We start from the raw sequence: 21,432 nt of genomic DNA, 5'->3' as shown, positions 1-21,432 counted from the left end.
TTTCAAGACAAAAGTGATTAACCACAATATATAAACAAATAACTAGTACACAAAAAGTTTATGAATGCTTAAATTAGAGTTCCACAAAATCCTTGTATACCACGAAATACTTTTTAAAGTTGTTTTTTAGTTACTTATATATAAAGCAATTCTTATCTGGTATGCAGTATAAAAAAATAAGAGCTAGGGTAGATTTGGCTTACCGTAGTAAGAATATCCTTTGTTTATTCTGTAAACCTAATAATTCTGAAGTTCTTAGACCTTTTTGTATAACTTTAAATTCAATATTAGAACATCAATATTTCTGTATTAGATTTTAAAGTCTTTGTAAATATTTAATATCTATGTTATATTTTATAATACTTCAACTTTATGGTGTTTTTCAGTATTTGAAAAATTATGTAATAAAAGCTTCACATACAATGGGGCTCATATATACTATTCTCTTTTTAGGTTAGAATCTTACAAGAATAGTTTTTGGTGAGACAATATATATTGAATTCACTGTCTTGATGTTTATATAAGCTGTGTTTGTTTTGTGAAGAGATTGCAGAAATTCACCTGTTTCATTGGCATGTGGGGAGTTTTTAGTTATTTGAACTCACTGTTTTATCACAACAGCACTGATGGACACTGTCAGTGCTGTTGATTAGGGGATATTTTGAAGGCAATCACTAAATATGGTGTTGAGAAGCTCAGAACTACTGGCAACTGGTGATTTCAATATACTGTGTCTTAGAATTACACTATTAATGCCATTTAGTAGTATAATCTGGAGGTTTAACTCTGAGCAGGCAACATCTCCATTGTAGCTTGAAAATGCTCCACCATTTTCCTTTCTTTTTAATTAGAATGTGCTTCTTTTATGAAAAGGGCTCAGCTTTTTCTCAAACATGAAACCTAAGCCATCAATCCTGGCCATGAGAGAGAATTAGATTATTTGCTTTTTAAAAGACATTTTTTTATAAATAAATTTATAAATTTGTTCATCTCTAAAAAATAGTATTATGAAATTATTGCTTTGCATAGTTGCATAAATATTTTCTATATGTTAAGGAATGTGAATGAAGCCAGACATGTTGGTGCATGCCTTGAATCCCAGCACTTGGGAGACAGAGGCAGGCAAATCTGTGAGTTCGAGCCCGAGTTTTAGGAGAGCCAAGGCTACACATAGAAACCCTAACTCAATCAAAACAAAACAAAACAAAACACAAATCACAACAACAACAGAGAAAAACAAAAACAAAAACAAAATGTGAGATGAGACAATGTCACTTTTTAAGTTTATACCCTTTTTAAGTATATAAGTTTATACACTTTTTAAGTATATACATATGTTTGGATATGAAGTATCACCCAAAGAAGGCTGTGCATCAACAGCTACATCCCTAGCTGGTGGATTTGCTCATTATGAGGTGGTTTGTCTCAGGAGGATTGTGACCTAATCACTGATTAGTAATCTGGTGAGTTCATGACTTGATGGCATTATGGAGGTTATGGAGATATAGTGACTGTCTTCAGGAAGGAGGACATGAGAGGCATGCCCTCCATGGGAGGCTTCTCCTTTCCTGGTCCCATTCTTCTCAAAATCCCTACTCCTTGACTTCGGAGTATCTTCCTTTGTCACGTGCTTCTACACTTTGCCATAGGCCCTTAAAAATAGAGCCAGTAGACAATTAACTGAAACCTCTTAATCCAGAACCCAAAGTAAACATTTTCTCATTGAAGTCAATTCCTTAGGAATATACCAGTAAGATGAAATCCACATACATATACCCAGGCTCATCACAAGTAAGGCAATGGGGCATCTTATTAATGACACAGAATCATATGCATTTGGAGCAAGAAGGTACAAAAGCACATCCATCCTCATATGTTGTAGGTTCAGATAAACAAATGACTTATACAGAGTCCTCTGTGAATCTTTGAAAGTATTTGAATAAAGGTAGGACAAGACTAAATTTAGAAAACATTAGCATTCCTACTATGGATCCACAATAAATCATTAAAGCATTCTGAACCTTGTTCATATTCATATACAGATCTTATCTGTATCATCATAGCATGTTATCATCATAACACCATTTTTTTACAGAGTTCTGAGCCCTGGCCATGATTTTGAAATGAAAGATACACCATCAACTTGTTATATAGCAAGTCTACACTAAAGCTTAGTGTTATAGCTCAGATTTTCTACCCAGCCCATAAGTGTCCCATCTTTTGCACAGTTATTGCTGGCAAAATACTAAGCATCACAAAAAAAAGTTGCCAAAAAACATAATGTGAATTTGCTGAGTTTGTGGATGTGTGTTTGTACTTATCTTAGAATCAGTTCTGCTATATTTTAAAGGTTAGTAACCATCTTGTCTATTTATTATCATACACAATGCAATTTGATCAAAGATACAAGTAAGTGGTCTAGTTGATATGCTGCTCAGTCCCAGAACTGGTATCAAAGTGCAGTCATTAGAAGCTGAAATGTTTAGTTGCCGTGTTTCTTACTGCCTTATTCTAACATTTGACACAATGCAGAGACCTTTCTTCTAAATCAGTGATGAGTGAAAGTATGGACTGAAGTATCCTAGTGTCATAAAATGAGGATAGTACATTTCAAATTGAGTTCCAGACTTGACTTCATATAGTACACAATTAAAGACATGTGACTTTATAGTTCAGCCAATTTGTAGTTATGAATAACCTGTCCGCAGAAAGTCTCTAATGAATAAATGAAAGAATGTCAACAATTTTGCAGCAGTGATATAAGCTAATGATGGGATTCTGGATTTAAACAAATTACAAGGGAAAATGATAAAACGATGAGAAGCCAGACACACCTGACTGAGTACGCAAATGATACATCTGTCCTTGCTGTTTCCAGCATCTTGAACACCACTGGTTCACTGAAGGCGAAATTAGTACAGGCTTCTAAACATCACTTGACTGAAAACAGAAGATTAACTCCTTCCCACTCCTGTGAAGGTTTAAAGAGACCCAAAGGGAATCAGTCAGATCATTGCCTCCCAGACAGCAATTACAGAGCGAGCACTCTCTGTAAACGTACCTCATTAGAATATTGCAAGAGCAAGATCTCAGACTAAAAGTTTAATGTGCACATAAGAATCCAGCCTCAGTGTTGTTGTGCATCCCTGCTATGATGAGTCAACAATAAAACTAATACACAGCTTAATATTTTATAGAATTTACTCAAGAAAAAGTGGAAAATCAGCAAAGAAGCTGAAAAATCTTTGTAAGCCACAGGAAAGACTTGCCTAGTTAATATATTTCAAATTCACAAATTTGCCAGTAATGGGGACTGTTCCTGTCAATGGCTTTCTAAGTCTGTTCAAGAAAAATTTCCATGATATAGATGTCCTTATCCTACTGTACCCAGAGGTGCTTGAGCATGCCAGAGCTGTAGGTAAAAGTTTAAACTCTGGTATAAGGTTTTTACAGAAGGTATGTACCCTCTTGAAAGATGTTTAAGCTCAGTAATGGAAAGCAGTGTGTGTCCAGTGGGTATGGATGGTCAGAGACCTTGAACCATGGCAGCCCTGTAATCAGTTCTCTGCTCTGAGAACTTACAAACTTTCAAAGGATATGAGTGGTGGCATTTCCTATGGCACCACATTCTTTCCTGGAAAACTTACACTTTATATTGCAGAAGAGTGAGTCACAGAAAGACTGCTGGTAAAGGCAGCATAGCAGGGCTTCTGAAATGCCATGTGCTGCATAGAAACACTGACACAGTGTCCAACAGTGTATGAACTCTGAGACAGCAACAGTGATCTGAAGAAATCCCCAGGAATAAATGGGCTTTAGGGAAGAGACTGACTAACCCCGGCTATTCTTCCTTTCCTGTATGTCTTAAGCTTGCCAAATTTAAATTTAGGTAAGGTCTGTTTGAATAATTAACTATGGTAATAAAGGATGAAGATAGGTCTCATGAGGAGGGTTAAATTTAAACACACAGCCTTGATGTCTTCTGTCTACTTCTCTTCCTTACAAACAAATGTTATTTGGGCACTGGTGGCACAGACCTTTCGTCCCAGCATTCAGAAGGCAGAGGCAGGCAGATCTCTGAATTTGAAACTACAATAGTCTACAAATCAAGTTGTAAGATAGACAAGACTATATAAAGATACTCTGTCTTTTAAAAAAAGGATCATCATCATCATCGTTGTCATCATCATCATCACCATCATCACCTTGAAGTAAACAAATGAGAGATTTCTAACCTTTTTATTTTAACATAATAATAAGATCAACTTATAGCTGCACTTGCTGCTGTCCTCTGTCCTCACAGACTACTCCACAATAGATCTCTCCATCTTTCAAAGGGCAAGAAAATTGATGTTTCAAAGTAATCAAAAGCACTTACTTTCATGGTAAGCACTTTAAGGACAGTCAGAACTGTGTTGCCCAGAGACAATAAACACTGTGAGCCTCAAGCCCGCATAACAAATGTTCATCATAACTTTCATCCAAACATTGAATAACTCTGGAAAAATCAACAGGAAGTAAGATGAAGACCAGAGGATTCAGTGAATTATAACAAAGAGATTGATTGTATTTAACTTCAGTTAGAGTACATTTTTTTAAAAAAAATCAGAGCAATAGTTTTTTTTTGCTGTAATCAGCATATGAATCATTGCTATTAATAAGAATTATATCTGAGTAACTATATGAATTGTTGAATCATTTGCATTAAAATAGTTTCTTTGATAATTTTATACATATATGTAATATATGGTGATAAACCTTCCAACTTTCTCTTACCTTTCTCCCATGCCTGGCCTTCTCGTTCCTCCTTACACGTTTCCTACCTAGATTTATGTATTTTTCTGTCTGTGGTTGTGGTTTCTGTTTTGTAACTAAGTTTAACCAGGACCATCCGTTGTTGATTGTGTACTGCTATTCACTACAGTGTGGTGGGCTCATAGAAGAATAGTCAGTCAAAGGAAATGACCCTCCTTCTCCCAGAACGATCCTTGTTTACCAATTGCTCACCAGTGTGCTATGGAACCTTTAGTTCTCTCCTCTATGCCGGACTATTGATGAGTCTGTACTCATGTAGATCATGCACAAGCAACCACAGCAGGTGTGAATTTGTGACCATAATTCCTGTGTCATAGAGAAGATAGCATTTCTGAGCCTTCCTCTCCATCCTCCATTTCTTACATTCTTTCTGCCTCCTCTTACACTGTGCTTCTCTAGCCTTAGAGTGATGGTATAAATGTCTTACTGAGCACCCATGAGTACCTTGAGCAGTTATAGGTCTTTGTATTCATTATTTTCCAATAACAAAAGTAGCTTCTATGATTAAAACTAAGGAATATACATTCAGTCAATATAAGTATATAAGTATATAACTATGAGTACAAACATTAATATTTAGAAGTTAGCTTGATACTATGTCAATTTAACTAAGCAAAAGTGTAGAATTGGTTCACACCTTTAATTCCAGCACTCAGGAGGCAAAGACAGGTGGATCTCCAAGTTCCAGCCCAGCCTGGTACACAGACTGAGTTCCAAAGGGGTAGGGGAGCCAATAAACAAAGAACAAAAACCAAAATCCAAAAACAAAACAAAAACCACATCCAACAACCACAAATGAATTCTCCTCTAGAGCTTATCACTTCCTAAGCCAAGGGTAATTGGCTGATATTGACTGAATGTACCCCATTGGGTATGGATTCCCACTTAAGGAGCAGGCCTCAAATTAAAGAGCTATTGGTTATTCCCATAACAATTATGCAACTATTCTATAAATATGCACATCTTGCTTGTCAAGTTGGTATTATATATTTTTCCTGATATTGTATTTTTAAAGTGAAGAGTTTGTATATTGCAGGTAGAAAAGATAGATATCATAATACCAGAACATATGGAAATATATTTTAAAACACTGGTCCATGAAATAAGTTGCTTCAAATATCAAAATATACTTAGAAAGTATAAAAATCTTTAATATAGGATTCATATGCAAGATTAAAAGTATTCAAAGTCACAGAAAAAAAACTTACTAATTCTCTTATATAAAAATACATGTCTCTTCCTTATTATCAGAACCTTCCTGCTTCTTAATATTTTATCATTTGACTTAACAAACCATTGTTTTCAAACAGATTTTAGTTTATTCAAGATCTTGGGGGTTGTTTTGGTTTGGTTTTTGGTTTTGTTGTTTGTTTTGCTTTGGGAAAGCTCATGGCTGGATTTCTAGCATATCATACTTATTCAGTCCTCAGTATCAGCTGATTTGTTAGGCACGTTGAATCAAAGCATCAATGATTATAGACCCATCTTTCAGAATGATTTATGTCTGAGGAGCCATTCTCTGCTATGGTGCAGTCTTTTCTGGGGGCATTGGCTCTACGCATAACACTCATAAGAGACAGAATAGGAACTAAACCCATGTATCCAGACCCAAGATAACAAATAGACTGAGAAAATTCTCTATTGCTTTCCTGGCAGTGCCTGATTCTGTCAAAGTGCTTCTGAAAAAGTCATTTAACACTAAGTAGGCCAACTATGCCCACTTTCCGGGTACTGGTTTAATGCTCCATATGGCATAAGTATGATCATTACCATGATTACACTTGACTATAAAATGCTTTAGGAATGTAAGTAAAGAGATATTCAAGATACTTAAATTTGAGATGAAGGGCATGGAAAATCAGTCGATAGATACACGCTTCCATTCATGATTTTCTTCACTTCATCCTAACTATGTGTAGGCACAGCAAAGAGACATGCAATAAATAAATAAATAAATAGATAGATAGATAGATAAATAAATAAATAAATAAAAGCACTTTAGAAGAGCTCATTCCTCACGGATGCACTTATCTTTTATTGTCAATCACCATGCTACTCTATTCATCTATGCTTGGCATAAAGCCAGATGAATTTGATATTAAAAACAACACTGGCAAACATTTCACTGAGCCTGGTGTCTTCAAAGCCCTTATTATCTTATTTAATCCTTGTTGTGATTCAGTGAAGTGCATAATCCCGTTTTGTTCATTTCTTATCTGATATTAAGCTCTGTTCCTGATACCGCAAGTCTGGAACTCCAGAGTGCAGGCACAGACAGAGCCAGTCTTCTTGCAGAACCCATCCTTGTCAACCATTATCAGCTGCAGTAATGATTCTGTTTCTCTACATATGGTTCAAGATGGGACCAGATAGAAATGCCATAAAATGTGGTAGAGGTGACCAGGGGCACAACTGACTCCACTTATAGAATTTAGGGGAAGTCTCAGAGAGACCTAGAGTGTTTTTAGGAATGATTAGCAGCTTTGTTCTGCTTACAATAAATAAATAAAATAAAAAATATATATGTACTTATATAACATATAAATATATCATATATAAAATATAAAATTAACATAATATATTAATTTGTTATATTAGAGAAACTTGACAAGAAAAATAGAGAAAAATGTATAACCAGTCTTCCTAGTTTTTACTAAGTTGTAGCAATGTTTTCCTTGTGGATACAATTTCCATACTTTGGAACCAAATTTCTAATAATTTATAAACATCCATACTGGTCACTCTCTGAAGCCATGACAAGTAAATGTTGTCTAAGTAGATATTATTATAGGCTAGGCACTCTAATAACACAGAACAGCAAGGACATGCTGTTAAAGTCAAATTCAAAGGCTAGTCATTTATCCTGACCACTTCTGGCTGTGTGCCAAAAGGGGAACTATATCATCTACTTAGCACTATGACTGTCTTCTTTCAAACTACTCTTGTATAATGGACTTAGTTCACATGAAAATTATTTCAAACCCTCACTATTTCCAACTAAACCCTCTACAGCAGCCATTAATGAAGACCTTTCCAACTGGTCCAGGTACTCATTGGAGATTTATATGCACTTATAGGCTTTAACAGATACCATGATGGTTAGATTTCAATTTCCCTTGACATCCCACAGCTGTGAAGAACTAATCCCCCAGTGATGTAGCCAGCCATGTCAATTTTGCCATAAGCTGTATATGCCCTTCAGTCATTCCCCTGACAGTAGGATTTCAGCCACTGCTGCTTTTCATGCTGGTGAAAATCAGCATACCTCTTCCGGGTCTGCTGGATGTCAAAGACCCCAGATGGGGATGACTATTTTGATTCTTTCTGTCAATTACACAGAGTTTAAAATTGAGCTTGGATTTTTTTTTTTTATGGATGGACTTTATCTCCCAAACATATCAGCCATCTTGACAAAGTTCCATAATAAACTTTTCAAAAAGACGTTCTTGCTTATCTCTGAAGAATTAGAGGCATTTGTATAAAACTAAGTCTTCATTTCATTCTCAATTTTGTTGAGGATTATTCTATGTATGTATAGGGTATATCTACTGAATCCTGCTTAAAGGGATAAGACATCCTGTGTTCCTCTTCAACAGCTTTTACTGTCCAGTAATGGCAAGAAGTCCATACTAAGCTATCCTCCAGGGGAATCTTTAACTCTCCTGGCTTATTCAGATTCATAAAGTCATAAGACAGTATACTAAGAATTTCTATTTCCCTTTAACTTCACTTTTTCCACATGTACCTCCACATTAATTATCTTCCCCTCCAGTAAAGAACCAAACATAGCAATAGTTTCTGTGGAAGTTACCCTGGATTTGCTTTCTCAAGGATGGAATTTTGATGGCCACTAAAAATTCTGATTACCACATCCTCTGGGTCATAAAAGAGAAGCTCCTCAGTCCAGTGAATTTTCTTGGAGGTCTTCCCTGCTGCACTTTTCTTAAGATAGTGTCTAGTAAGTCTTTAATGAGGAGTTTACTGGGCAAAACTATGACCCAAGAGTAGCAATTTGTGTGAAAAAAAATGCAACATGCAAATGGACTCTTGACCTGGCTCAAACACCTGACTCATCATTGTCCAAAAAGCGGGAATTGAAACCCAAGTTTCATATGTTTCCTTAAAGAGTTTACCAGACTCATATCAGTGTTCCCATTGCAGTCTACATCTGTAAAGGAATCAGAGATCTGAAGTGAAATGAGTCAATAATTTCTCCTATGTCATATGCAAATTCAAGCATTATTTTTAAGTAATTCTCTATTTTCTCAGCCTCGGGATAAAATCATAATTACTAATGCTCTTAAAGTGGTACATAATTATTGTACTTATAGTCACAATAGTGCCCAGAAGACATGCACATACATCAGCTTAGTTAATTGCCTTCCTAACCCTGTGTTACAAGTTTAAAAAAAAAAAAAAAAACATATCTGAAGGTCAAAGACTCTAAAGTGAATATATGAACAATGAGGTTCTAGGCCACATGGTTGCTTTGTTATGTATCTTCACACCAAGCAGAACACAGTCTTTAACCTCTGGCAGACCTAAACCCAATCACTCTGCGCAGAAATCTGTTGTATGTTGAATATGAGAACTTGAGTTTAAACTCACAGGCTGTGATTTGGAACCTCTCCTTAAGCTTTATGAATTTCAGTTTCTTCATCTGAGAAATGATTTATCACATTATGGATTTATTATTATGACCACTAGAGATGGATGTAGAGTTCCTGACACAAACCTGGGTCATCCTAGTAACCATTTAGGCAGCCTTATCCCATAATTACAAAGTAAGACTGCCACGAAACAAGCAAGTGGCTCGAGTAGCAGACCCTCGTTCACCTAGTGCTGGCATCCAGTGCACTCCTATTCATGTGGAGAGCTCTCCACAGCCAAGCCTACCAGCAGAACAGCTGAACAGTCTCAAACAGGCACAAGACCCAGATCCCCGCTCTCCTACTCTTGGCATTGCACGGACACCCATGAAGATCAGTGGTCCAGACCCTCAGTTCTCACTGGTGAAATAGCTGAACGAAGTTTTTGAGACGGAAGCATCGGAATCAATTTCCTCCCCAAAGCTTGCTCTGCCCCGGGAAACGCCTTTATCTTCTGACCTGGAACTGTCTTCAGATCCCCAGTTATCCCCTGAGGACCAGTTACTGCCTTTGAGCCAGGCTGAACTCGATCCCAAACAGGTGTTTACCAAGGAGGAAGCAAAACAATCCGCAGAAACTATAGCTGCCAGCCAGAACTCAGAAAAGCCCTCCAGAGACCCAGAGACTCCCCAGTTCTCAGGTTCTAAGCGCAGCAGACAAAAAGCAAACAGCAAGGTTCTAGGGAGGTCCCCTCTCATCATCCTGCAGGATGACAACTCCCCTGGGACCTTGACACTACGACAGGGTAAGCGGCCTTCTGCCCTCAGTGAGAACGTTAAGGACCTAAAGGAAGGAGTCATTCTTGGAACTGGAAGATTTCTCAAAGCTAGAGGAGGAGCACGGGAACCAAACCAGGACCACGACAAGGAAAATCAGCATTTTGCCTTGTTGGAGAGCTAGGTCTGTGCTGGAGTCATCCCCAAGGGCACCAAAGAAAGCACTGTTCTCGGATTCCTCTCAGACTACCAACTCTGGTACTTGGACATCATTCTTTTAAAATGTTTTATGTGTTTCCTGTATATTAAAGTAGATGATTTTAAATGATGCTTTAAGAAGTTAAAAAAACAAACAAACAAAAAACAACAAAGTAAGAGTAACAGTAACAAAGGCCAAGTTCTGTATGGCCACTGCAGAAGGGATGGCGTGATACAGTTCCTGCCCCTGGAGCAAAGCCACTGGGGCATGGGCCTCCACAAGTGTTGACAGTTGCTAGGTGTGAGACTTGTTTATATAATGTACATAATTTTCTCTAGGTTCCTACTTCGGGAACTATTCTGTCTGCCAAGTTTATCAGTGAATGTCTCCTCTAACAAGATTAATGATTCCATGATAATCAGAGATAGCACAAGTATGGGGGGTGAGGGTGTGTCTAAGGTCCTTAACAAATGGTAAATGCTGTGACCTTCAGGACAGCCATTAATGCTGTGGGAAAGAACATAAGTTCATAAGTATATAAACAGGATTTTTCAACTATGCAAAATATATGGATGTAATATGAGTTATATGAGGGGCTTCATGGACCTAATAGAAGTAAGGCAGCTTGTCAGAAAGATACAAAGGTATTTTCTGATTTCTGAGTTCAGCATCAGCCTGGGACAGAGTTTAGGCCCAGGCATGATGGATATGGTAAAATGGTAATTTTAGGACAGGGTCCTACCTAGCTAGCTTATTGTCTGTGCTTATAAAGGCAGGCAGATCTCTGAATTTATTTGACATGTTTAAAAACAAAAACATGTACTTGCTTGGTTTTTTCTAAGAATCAAGGCTTTAAGGTCTTAATATGTTGATTTGTGGGAAAATCAAAAGGGAACCTGGGGTAGACAATTGAATTGATATGTAGCCCTGGTCTGTGAGGGCTGAGCTATCTTGATGGCCTGTCTGGAGATCTCTGGAGAACTTTCTCCAGCAGAGCACATAGCTGTCAGCTTGTACCCCATGATTAACTTCAAGTTTTTCCTTTGCTGCTCCCAAATACCTCTCCCTCAAGACCCTCTTTCCACGCTGAGGCAGGTCCTTGGCAAACAAGAGCCGGAACACCTACTTTCAAGATACTGTGGTGCAGGAGAAATACATAGAATTTGGAAGAATAGAATGTAAAGTCCATCCTGGATCTTTTATTTCCTACTTGTATTACTTTGAATGAAGTTTAGTATGTCTTTATTTTTCTCTTCTTTCTTCTTTTCTTACTTTTCTTTCATATTTCCTTCCTGCATAACTCTTCCGCCTTCCCTTCTCTCCTGCCTCCAAGTCTTCATTCCTCCTTGCTTTCCTTTCCCCCACCCCTTCACCCTTCCTTTATTCTTTTCTTAATCCTGACATCTCCTGTTAACATCACTTCTTTTAGAAATCAAAGCACTGTTAATAAAAATATATTAACATACATGAAAATTATCACAAAGCTTAGCTGAGTGCTAATATATAATTGTATATTACTGATGTATAAGCACACGCTGTGCTAGCCTTTATTTTTCTTCTCATTTCTGTTAGGTACTAATTTCACTGTGTCAGTCTACTGAGTCCAATCAAAAGCTTTTTTCTACAGTGTCTCAAATTTACATCTAGTCAAAACTAATGTTTCCTTGTGTTCTTTTTTTATTAATTAATTTATTTATTTACTAACTTTGCATCCCAATGTCAGCCCAGTCCTACCAGTACCTCCTTAACACAAATTCTCCTCTGAGAAGAGAGAACCCCCATCTGGGTATATTCCTCTTCATATCAAGTCACTGCAGGACTTAGTACCTCCTCTTTCACTGAGGCCAGACAAGGTGGCTCAGTTACCATTAGGTGCTCAGTGGAGCCTCTCAGAGGACAGTTATGCTAGACTCCTTTCTGCAAGCATAACAAAGTATCAACAGTGTCAGGGATTCATTCTTGCCCATGGAATTGGTCTCAATTTGAGCCAGTCATTGGTTGGCTATTCCTTCCATCTCTGCAATATCTTTGTCCTTGCACATCTCATAGGCAGGACAATTTTTGGATCAAAAGTTTTGTGCATGGGTTACTGTCCTTATCTCTTCACTGTGAGTCCTGTCTGGCTACAGGAATGACCATTAATCTTTTTTTCTTTTTCTTTCTCTTTTTTTGTTTGCAATTTTTATTATTTTGTTTATTTACATTCCAGGCATAGCCCTCCCTTGGTCCCCACCCCACATACTTCCTTATCCTATTCCTCTTTCCCCTTTGATTTCTAGATGACGCTCCCCCCTTCCCTCCCTGCTTCCCTGTGGCCTCAAGTTTCTCAAGGATTAAACACATCTTATCTCACTATCACCTGAGCAGGCAGACCTCTGCTATATTTGTGCCTGAGGCCTTGGACTGGCCCATGTATGCTTCTGGATGGTGGGTCAGTCTCTGGAAGATCCCTGAGGTATAGGTAAGTTGAGACTGCTGGTTTTCCTATGGGGTCGCTCTCTCCTTCAGCTTCTTCAATCCTTCTCCTAATTCAACCCTAGGGTTCAGAAGTGTAGTTCAATGGTTGGGTGCAAGTGTCTGATTCCGTCTCAGTCAGCTGCAGGTAGGGCCATGTCCTCAGTCAGAGGACAGCCATGCTCGACTCCCATCTGTAAGCACATCATAGTTTAGTAATAGTGTCAGGCCTTGTTGCCCTCCCACGAGATGGATCCCAAGTTAAGCTGGTCACTGGACTGCCTTTCCTTCAGTCTCTTCTCCATTTTTGTCCCTGCAGTTCCTTTAGACAGGAACAGTTCTGGGTCAGAAATTTTGACTGTGGCTTAGTAACTCTGTCCCTCTGCTTGAGGCCCTGTCTGTCTACTAGAGGTTGACTCTTCAAGTTCCCTCTCCCCAGTGTTGGGCATTTTGGCTAAGGTCACCCCCATTGAGTACTTAGAGTCTCTTACTCCTGGATCTCTTGTACTGAACTAAGAGATTCTTCTTTATTTATTGCTTTCACCATTAGAATGACCAAATTCAAGTTTAAATTTTTATTTCCTAATTACAAAAATAGTAATACATTTCCTTAACTTGTTTTTATCTGTTGTTCACCTTTCATTTTCAATCTGTTGTTTTATTTTTATTTTTATTTTTTTTTGGACAGGTCTCCTGTTTATTTATTTACATTTCAAATGTTATCCCCTTTCCCAGTTCCCCTCCAGAAACCCCTGATCCCATTTCCCATTTCTATGCTTCTATGACCCTACACTGGGTCATCAAGCATTTGTAGAACCAAGGTCCTCTCCTCCTACTGATGTACAATAAGGCCATCCTCTACTACATATGCAGCTGCAGCCATGGATCCCTCCATGTGTACTCTTTGATTGGTGGTTTAGTCCCTGGGAGCTCTGGGGGTGGGGAGAAAGGCAGTTCTTGGTGGTTGATATTGTTGTCTTCCTATGGGGTTACAAACTTCTTCAGCTCCTTCAGTCCTTTCTCTAACTCCTCCATTGGGGACCCTGTGCTCGGTCCAATGGTTGACTGCAAGCATCCACCTCTGTATTTGTCAGGCTCTGGCAGAGCCTCTCAGGAGACAGCTATATCAGGCTCCTGTCAGCAAGCAAGCACCTCTTGGCGTCTACAGTAGCATCTGGGTGTGATGTCTGTATATCAGATGGATCCCCAGGTGGGGAAGTCTCTGGATGGCCTTTCCTTCAGTCTCTGCATTATTCTTATACCACAAACATGCTTTTAAAACATCAGTCTATTCAATTCTGAAATCTAAATTTTACGTTTTTAGAACTTTATGCATGAGTACTATATTTATATTTACATTATTGCCACTCCTTCCTTCTTTTCCTAAAATCCTCCCGTTTCCATATCAACCCCCTCTCTCCCTCTCTCTCCTTCTCTTACTTGAGATTGTCTCATGATATAAACTCTTCTCTACAGCTCTAGTGCCATGCCTGCCTGCTTGATAGGATGCTTCCTGCCACAATGTTCATGAGCTCATCCTGTGAAATTGTAAGCCCCCAATAAATTATTTGTTCTATAAGTTGCTTTGGTCATGGTCTCTTAGAATAGGTATAAGACAGTAACCAAAACTACATAACAATTGGTATTAGTATTATGTAGTCCTTTCTTGGGGTAATTATATTATTGATATTTTCTAAGTGCAGCTTCTCTGTAATTATACAGAAGACACTCTCTCACAATAGATTTCCTAGTCCTCTACATTTTACAATCTTCCTTCCAGCTCTTTCAGGATATTTCTTGAGCTTTGGATATGGGGGTTGTGATTTACATTTATTATTTCGATTTAGGAACCCTGATATCAGTAGTCACTTATTCTCTACATTTTGAACATTTCTACACTTGTGTTATAACCCCCATCTGTTGAAAACAAGCTTCATTGATGAAGAATAATAGCTGCATTTATCTATGGTTATAAAGAAAAGTATTTAGGATGCAATTAGAAATTACTCTGGTTAAATATAGTGGCTATCAATTATTCTATGGTTCATGACAAAACATAATAACTATATAACAGTGATTATATTTTTAAAATAAAAATAGAATAATGATTCTATGGATATGACTCCCTCCTTTATTTTAACTGCAACTTAATTTAATGTAAGTAAACACTGAATGTCCACTTACTATAACTCCGCCAAATGATAAGGCAAATTCCTACCACCAGGATTAAAGTTAAATTTAGAAAAATAACATGTAAACTTGAAATATTGAAACTCCAGTGTTAAGGGTATATAAGAAAGCATGGCACAAGGGCTACTTACAAAATCCCTGAACACTGCATAAAGCAAAATTATAAAACACAGCTCACTTTTTCTCTTTTATTTAAGTAATAATTATCTCAATTATAATAACCATAATAACCTCTTGTGCTCTCTCACAAAATGAGAATATAAAAGAAGGAAGTTAGTCAAATTGAGAGTCATCTCTTAAATGAAGTTAGGCACATCATTTCTCCAGGAGTGATGAACACAGAAACATAAAATTGAGAAAGATGTTTCTCTACCTGGCCCTGTATTCCAAATTCAAATGAAAAAGAAATCCAGAAGACTAGAAGGAAATCTGCATGAATTTAAGGTCCCCACTTTTATAAACGATGATTCTTGAGAGAAGGGGGTTAAAATAGATGAGACGATCCAGGCTATTTGCTAGAAATCTAAGAGTATGGTGGATAATAAGATTAGAGAACACAAGCCATATCATACAAGTAATAATCCAAGTCAGGGATGACAAATAGATTTCATCTTGCCAGCCAACTGCAGCTAATTGGTTGTCAAGAACCTAAAATTGAGAAAGATTAGAGGGTGTGCCTGGGCCCTGCAGGATAGAGCTCTGTGACTGATTAGTGATGTCTGCCGAAGTACAGGCACACTAGCTTCTAGCAACTAATGCCTCTATCCCATAAGCAGTGGCTATCTGACCTGTTTGCTTGACTGATTATTTCAGTGTGGTGAGATCCATATTGTTGTTAGTGCTCTTTGGTTATATCTTTATTAATTTCTCTGCTCTCATGGCGATTATTCTTTCTTGACTATGGCAAACTGTAAATGAGATTTTCAATTATCTCTATACCAAGCCAAGTATGTTTAGTATGTTTCTAGCCTTTGGTTTTAACATCCCGACCATTTAATTAACAAATGTGTACTTTATGTCCATTCTGGACAAACTAACCCCTATGTCATACCCTCAGAATTAATGAGACCCAAGTTTATAGGGAATCTCTTCGATCCCTTCATATACAAAGGACATAATCTTTCTATTTTGCCAACTTAGTGTACCTGTTATGGAACATAGATATGATCTATTTTTTTAAACCTATCCAATTTTATACCTTCCTGCTGTCATTTCTATCTCCAGATTGAAGGTTTGGAGATACTTTAAACGTTATACATATTTATGATGAAATAGGTATATTTTATGGTTCTGAGATAAGAATGTTGACTTATGATTTGTCCATAATATTTTCCTTAAGCTATACAAGGCAATGTTCATGTTTTTGTTTTTGTTTTTTGTTTTTTGTTTTTGAGAAGAGTTACCTATCTATTTTCTATGACTCTTTCTGCTTACTATGAAACCCACTTTCATTTCTAGAAATGTAATCTATCCTGATTGTTTTGGGGTGCCTGATAATGCCCCATTAATTAATGAGATTGGGGAAATATTAGTATGATGAGAAGGGGGTAAGGTTAGACAATGGGTCTTATTAACTCTCTTCAATCATTTAATAAATTTCCACACTTTACCTGGTGTTTGCTGGATCTCTGATATAGAGCACACTTCTAAAGATGCTCTGGTTATCATGTGGAACAAACAAACAGATGATGATGACAGGTGAAATTGCAGGCCATGAACTGTAAACAAGTCTCTTGGGTTTCATTTAGAAGAGACACTGTTTTGCTTAAAATAGATGGCACAGTGGTAGGAAAGTGTAATGAACAGATCACTAGAAGAAAGAAGAGTAGGATGTAGAGATGCAGATTTTAGTGTCATCAAATGTCAATCTTGTAACCTTGGAAAGAGCAATGGTCTGAACAATCAATTCTCCCCCATCTAAATATCAACCCTTGGTTGATAGCATGAAGCACTAAAACGTTTTAAAGGCTCTGGGAGTCCCTAACATCATAAGTGGGAGATGTATACTTACAAAAGGTTTCTGAGAGATAAAGTTATGAGTTAGTGAAAATATAGGTGTTACAAACACATTTTAGTAAGCAAAAGGAAATGCATAAGGTCTGATTTTGTTGTTTATCTATGATAAAACAATCAGGGTGTAAAGAAGAGTAGCCGTAGTATATGATTATGTCATGCTAAAAAAGAGCCAAGTTTGTTCTTCTACAAATCTAATCTACTGCTTACAGAATAAACCAATAATCAAACATAATTTAAGATCTTTTGTATTGACATCAACTATGTAAGTGAAACCAGATTTCATTTTCCTCCTATCATTCTGTTCTCCACAAAAAGTATTTTCACAAACTCACAGGAACTGTGCAATGCAAGTGTGATATTCAAATGACTCAAATAAAATTCTAGCTTGGTCTCAGCACTGTTAAACAACAATACGTTTAAGTTTTCTGTGAGTCTGTGTCTCCGAGCAATGTTAGAGGGTCTGCCTATAAAGTCTCCCCAATATGACTGCCTAACAAGGATAGCTGAACAACAACAAAATTAGACATGCTAAAGTAGACAGTGGAAAACCACAAGGACTCAACCCTACACACATACACGACAAGCAGCTGGAGAATGCTGAAAGGAGAAAAAAAGAGTACACCAATTGGCTGTCCAATATCAAATGGTCAGCCCTAAAAATACACATAGAAGTGAAGCCATACAAATTGAGAATATTATATTTGGAAATATGCAGGTACATACAAATATATATACATATATGTACATACACATGCTAACTGAATTAATGAAAAAGGAGGCCATGAATTTGAAAGATAGAAAGAGATATTTATGAATGGGCTTAGACAGAGGAAAGGGACCAATGATGTAATTATAATCTCAAAAATAAAAAAGATGGTACTATTATACTTCTTTAAAATGAAACATATAGTGCCTGTTCAGTATAATATTTATAGCAACTTCATAATAATGATTTCAATGTGAGGAAGGTAACAGCAGTAAGATTTTTGTTTTGCTTTGTTTGTTTGTTGTTATATTATGAAGGAGGCTATCTGACCAGGACTGCATAAATCTAGTAAATTCCAGGTTATATTATTTTATACACAATAATAACTTCTAGCAATTGTAGTATTTTTTCACCCAGGATTTTGAAATAATATATCTAACACTTTTACCAAATTATATGAAATATATATAATTTCTCAGTGTTCAAAATGTGTTAGTAGATGAGGGCTGCTATAAATTGATGCATACTAAGCCACAAATAGCATGTCTTGATAGCAAGTTGATTTTCTCACATCTCTAGAGGCTAGAAATTGGAGGTCATGGTGTCATCTTGGTCAGTTTATTGAAAGGGATGTCTTCTTGGCTTTCAGAACAGTCACCTTCCCTGGGTATCATCACACAGCCCCACCTTTGTGCAGATGGAAGGGAAAAGGGGGGGACTTAAATACTCTAGTATGTTCTCTCATGAGAACATTAACCCTCCTGGGCCAGCCTCAATTAATCTTTAGTATTTTCTTTTTTAATATAATTTATTTATTATTCCTTTATACTGATGTTTCAGCTGCATGTATGTCTATGTGAGTGTGTAAGATCCCCTCGAACAGGAGTTACAGAAAATTGCGAGCTGCCGTGTAGATTTTGGGAATCGAACTAGGGTCCTCTGGAAGAACATCTAGTGCTCTTAACCACTGAGCCATTTCCTCATCCCTTTAGTACTTTCTTAAATGGACAACCTTCAGACACAACCAATGTAGGTTTAAGAGCTTCCCTGTGTAAATTTTAGTGAATTAAAAACATTTGTATCACTTCAAATTATAACTATCCAAAATATACTTTTAAATGAGAATAGCAAAAATAAAGTATCAAAATAACAGAGAGAATGCATAGAATACTTGCTGTGTAGCCTACATTCAATGTTACTTTTATTGAGAAACTCAGTTTCAGATTGGTTTGGGGGAAGTTGGTTTATTAAGATTCCTGGAGTACAGCACTGTTGATTGCATTGATAAGTGTGGAATCTGATTCCTGAGTTATAGTCTCATTGGTTTCCACATCACGTGCCTCTCCACAAAGGCTAAGACTGTGGACCTACAAAGCATTGAAAGCCTATAATGGCATTGCATTTGACTGTTCAGCGTATTGACTGCATCAACATTGAGTTAAATATCCTCCAAGAAATCTAGTTAAATCATTCCTGGGTAGCTTGGGAACTTTGATTGTAGAATGGCTGAGTGGATGTTTTCCAATATTGAAGACAAGCAACAGGGATTAAAAGGAACTCAGGCTTATTCATTCTGTTTGACTTAAAAAAAAAAAACTGGAATGGAAAATGTGTCCACAGCAAAGAAATCAACTGAACCTCTGGGCCATTTATTTTTCACCTTCTACTTACCATCATGACTCATAGTCAAAAGGAAAAGAATAAGCTAAAAAGACTCAGGAGCTAGGATAATAGTGAGTCAGGCAGCTAAAGGCCATATGTTACAGGTGTAAAAGACTTTTACCTTCTTTCCTTTATAGGTAAAAGACCATAGCATTCAGTGATGGATAAAACCTTTGCTTTATCCAATTAGTAAACCAATTAAGCAGAGTTTAAAGCAACAAGCCCAGAGTCAGCTCTGACACCAAGAGTCTGAATCTGCCATAGCAATTTGTAGGAATTTGGGTGTGGCTTGAGAAATCGGTACTATACAAACACTTGCCATTTGAAGCTCTCAAATGTATACAGAAATCATTGTGTCTGTGTTCTAACACTGAGAAATGATTTTTCGCATGGTGACCCAGATTTCAATCTCTCTATTCCCTTTTCTTCTCTGGAATATAGTATGTAAAGCCTCCTTATTATTTTTTAATAAATGGAGGCCAGTTGGTTGGTGCTTGCTAGGTGGTAGTACTAGAGAGCATTGCTGTTAGCATTGCTTTACAAAATCCTGGGTGAAAACAAAGTCATTTTCAATACTAGCAACGCTGAGAAGACAGGTGTTTTCCTGATGCCCTTTAAATAATCCTTGTCCACTTCTGCCTGGCCACCTGAGCCTCTCTCTCTCAGAGAGAAGCATGCTAAACCTCAGGCTTTAGCAAGATTACATTGGACAAGAGATCATGTCACCCCAAATCTGTGTCCCTTTGTTGGCAATTGCCCCCATGCAGCAGTGGTTACCAAGTGAATAATCCAGGTAGCCAGACCGTGTACAGGATTGCTTTCTCTCACAAGATTAAACACCCCTTCAAAGCTGACAGGAAAGCAGAAAGCAGCGCTTGAGCTCTTGACCTTGCCAAGTCTAGTCTGTTATGCATCAAAGCGAAAGAGTGGCTTAATTAATTGAAAAATTAAACTTATCATCAAATCCCAATGGAAATGAAAGGCATTGGTCAATATCTATTGATTTTGCTTCTCTGGGCCTTAGACCCTTCCAATATAAGTCAGACTTTCTTTCTTTTGGCCTATTTTCTTAGGTTCAGATTTAACTCTTAATGTGTCAGTTTTGCATGTGTTTTTTGTTGTTGTTGTTTTGTTTTGTTTTGTTTTTTTGTTTGTTTGCTTTTTGCCCCCATTTAAAATGCAGTTCCATTTTAAAGCAGGAAATTTAAGTGTATCTTGCCTTTGGGGTTGCAGTGTTTTTGTTTGCTTGCTTACTTGCTTCGAAATGGAAGATTTTCATTTTTGAATGCCTTACCTTCTGTAATAAGTCTTTCCATGGCTCTTGCCTCATTGAACACTAAAAGCAGCCTGAAAAACCTGAATTTTCAAGAGTTTATAATCTTTTTCTCCAAATTGTACAAATTGCAGAGGATTGTCCTACTCATGAGCGATCCTGACAAGCTTGGATCTGAGATTTCAGGCCTCAGGCCTCAGCAGGGGAACCATATGGAGAGATCAGGGGAAAAGATACATAGGTTATTTATTGCATGATTTCATTTTCATAGACTACTGGTTTTGTACATATTAACCATTGCAAATGCCAGTGCTTTCTTGGAATTGCTTTTGCATGCTTGTCCCCACTTCTCAGAGAGTAAAATAAGAAAGTCAGAATCTTACAATTTTCAATTTCTTGTTTATTGTAGTTTATTATAATTATTTTTATCATGAGCACTAACCATTTTATCTAGACAATTGACTGCATATATAGTAGTGAGCATGAGGTTACTCATATTCAGCAAAACCTCACAAGGATTTGCCAAAATCTGGAGATGAGTGATGGTCTAGGTCACTGCCAATGGGAAAGTGTGGATGTCAGACACCTGAAAGAAAAGGAGATAGGCTTGCTTGGGCCTAGGCTCTAATGACTATGGGGAACATGAGAAGAGAAGAGAAGAAGAGAAGAGAAGAGAAGAGAAGAGAAGAGAAGAGAAGAGAAGAGAAGAGAAGAGAAGAGAAGAGAAGAGAAGAGAAGAGAAGAGAAGAGAA

The 21,432-nt window shown here is 37.3% G+C and overlaps 1 protein-coding gene and 1 pseudogene across 6 annotated transcripts in view; both read left to right on the top strand.

The window, feature by feature from the left end:
• Kcnip4 (potassium voltage-gated channel interacting protein 4) overlaps positions 1–21,432 on the top strand; it is a 1,098,278-nt gene that overhangs the window by 902,183 nt on the left and 174,663 nt on the right. The gene's annotated exons all lie outside the window — the stretch shown is intronic.
• Positions 3,307–10,517, top strand: LOC110294083 (annotated as a pseudogene). Its single transcript, XR_002377915.1, has 2 exons — positions 3,307–3,456; positions 9,576–10,517. The product of XR_002377915.1 is annotated as a cell division cycle-associated protein 3 pseudogene (transcript).

Source organism: Mus caroli, chromosome 5 (genome assembly GCF_900094665.2).
Source record: "Mus caroli chromosome 5, CAROLI_EIJ_v1.1, whole genome shotgun sequence".
NCBI lineage: Eukaryota > Metazoa > Chordata > Mammalia > Rodentia > Muridae > Mus > Mus caroli.
The sequence above is the reverse complement of the archived record's forward strand: the minus strand, read 5'-3'. Positions and strand labels throughout refer to the sequence as shown.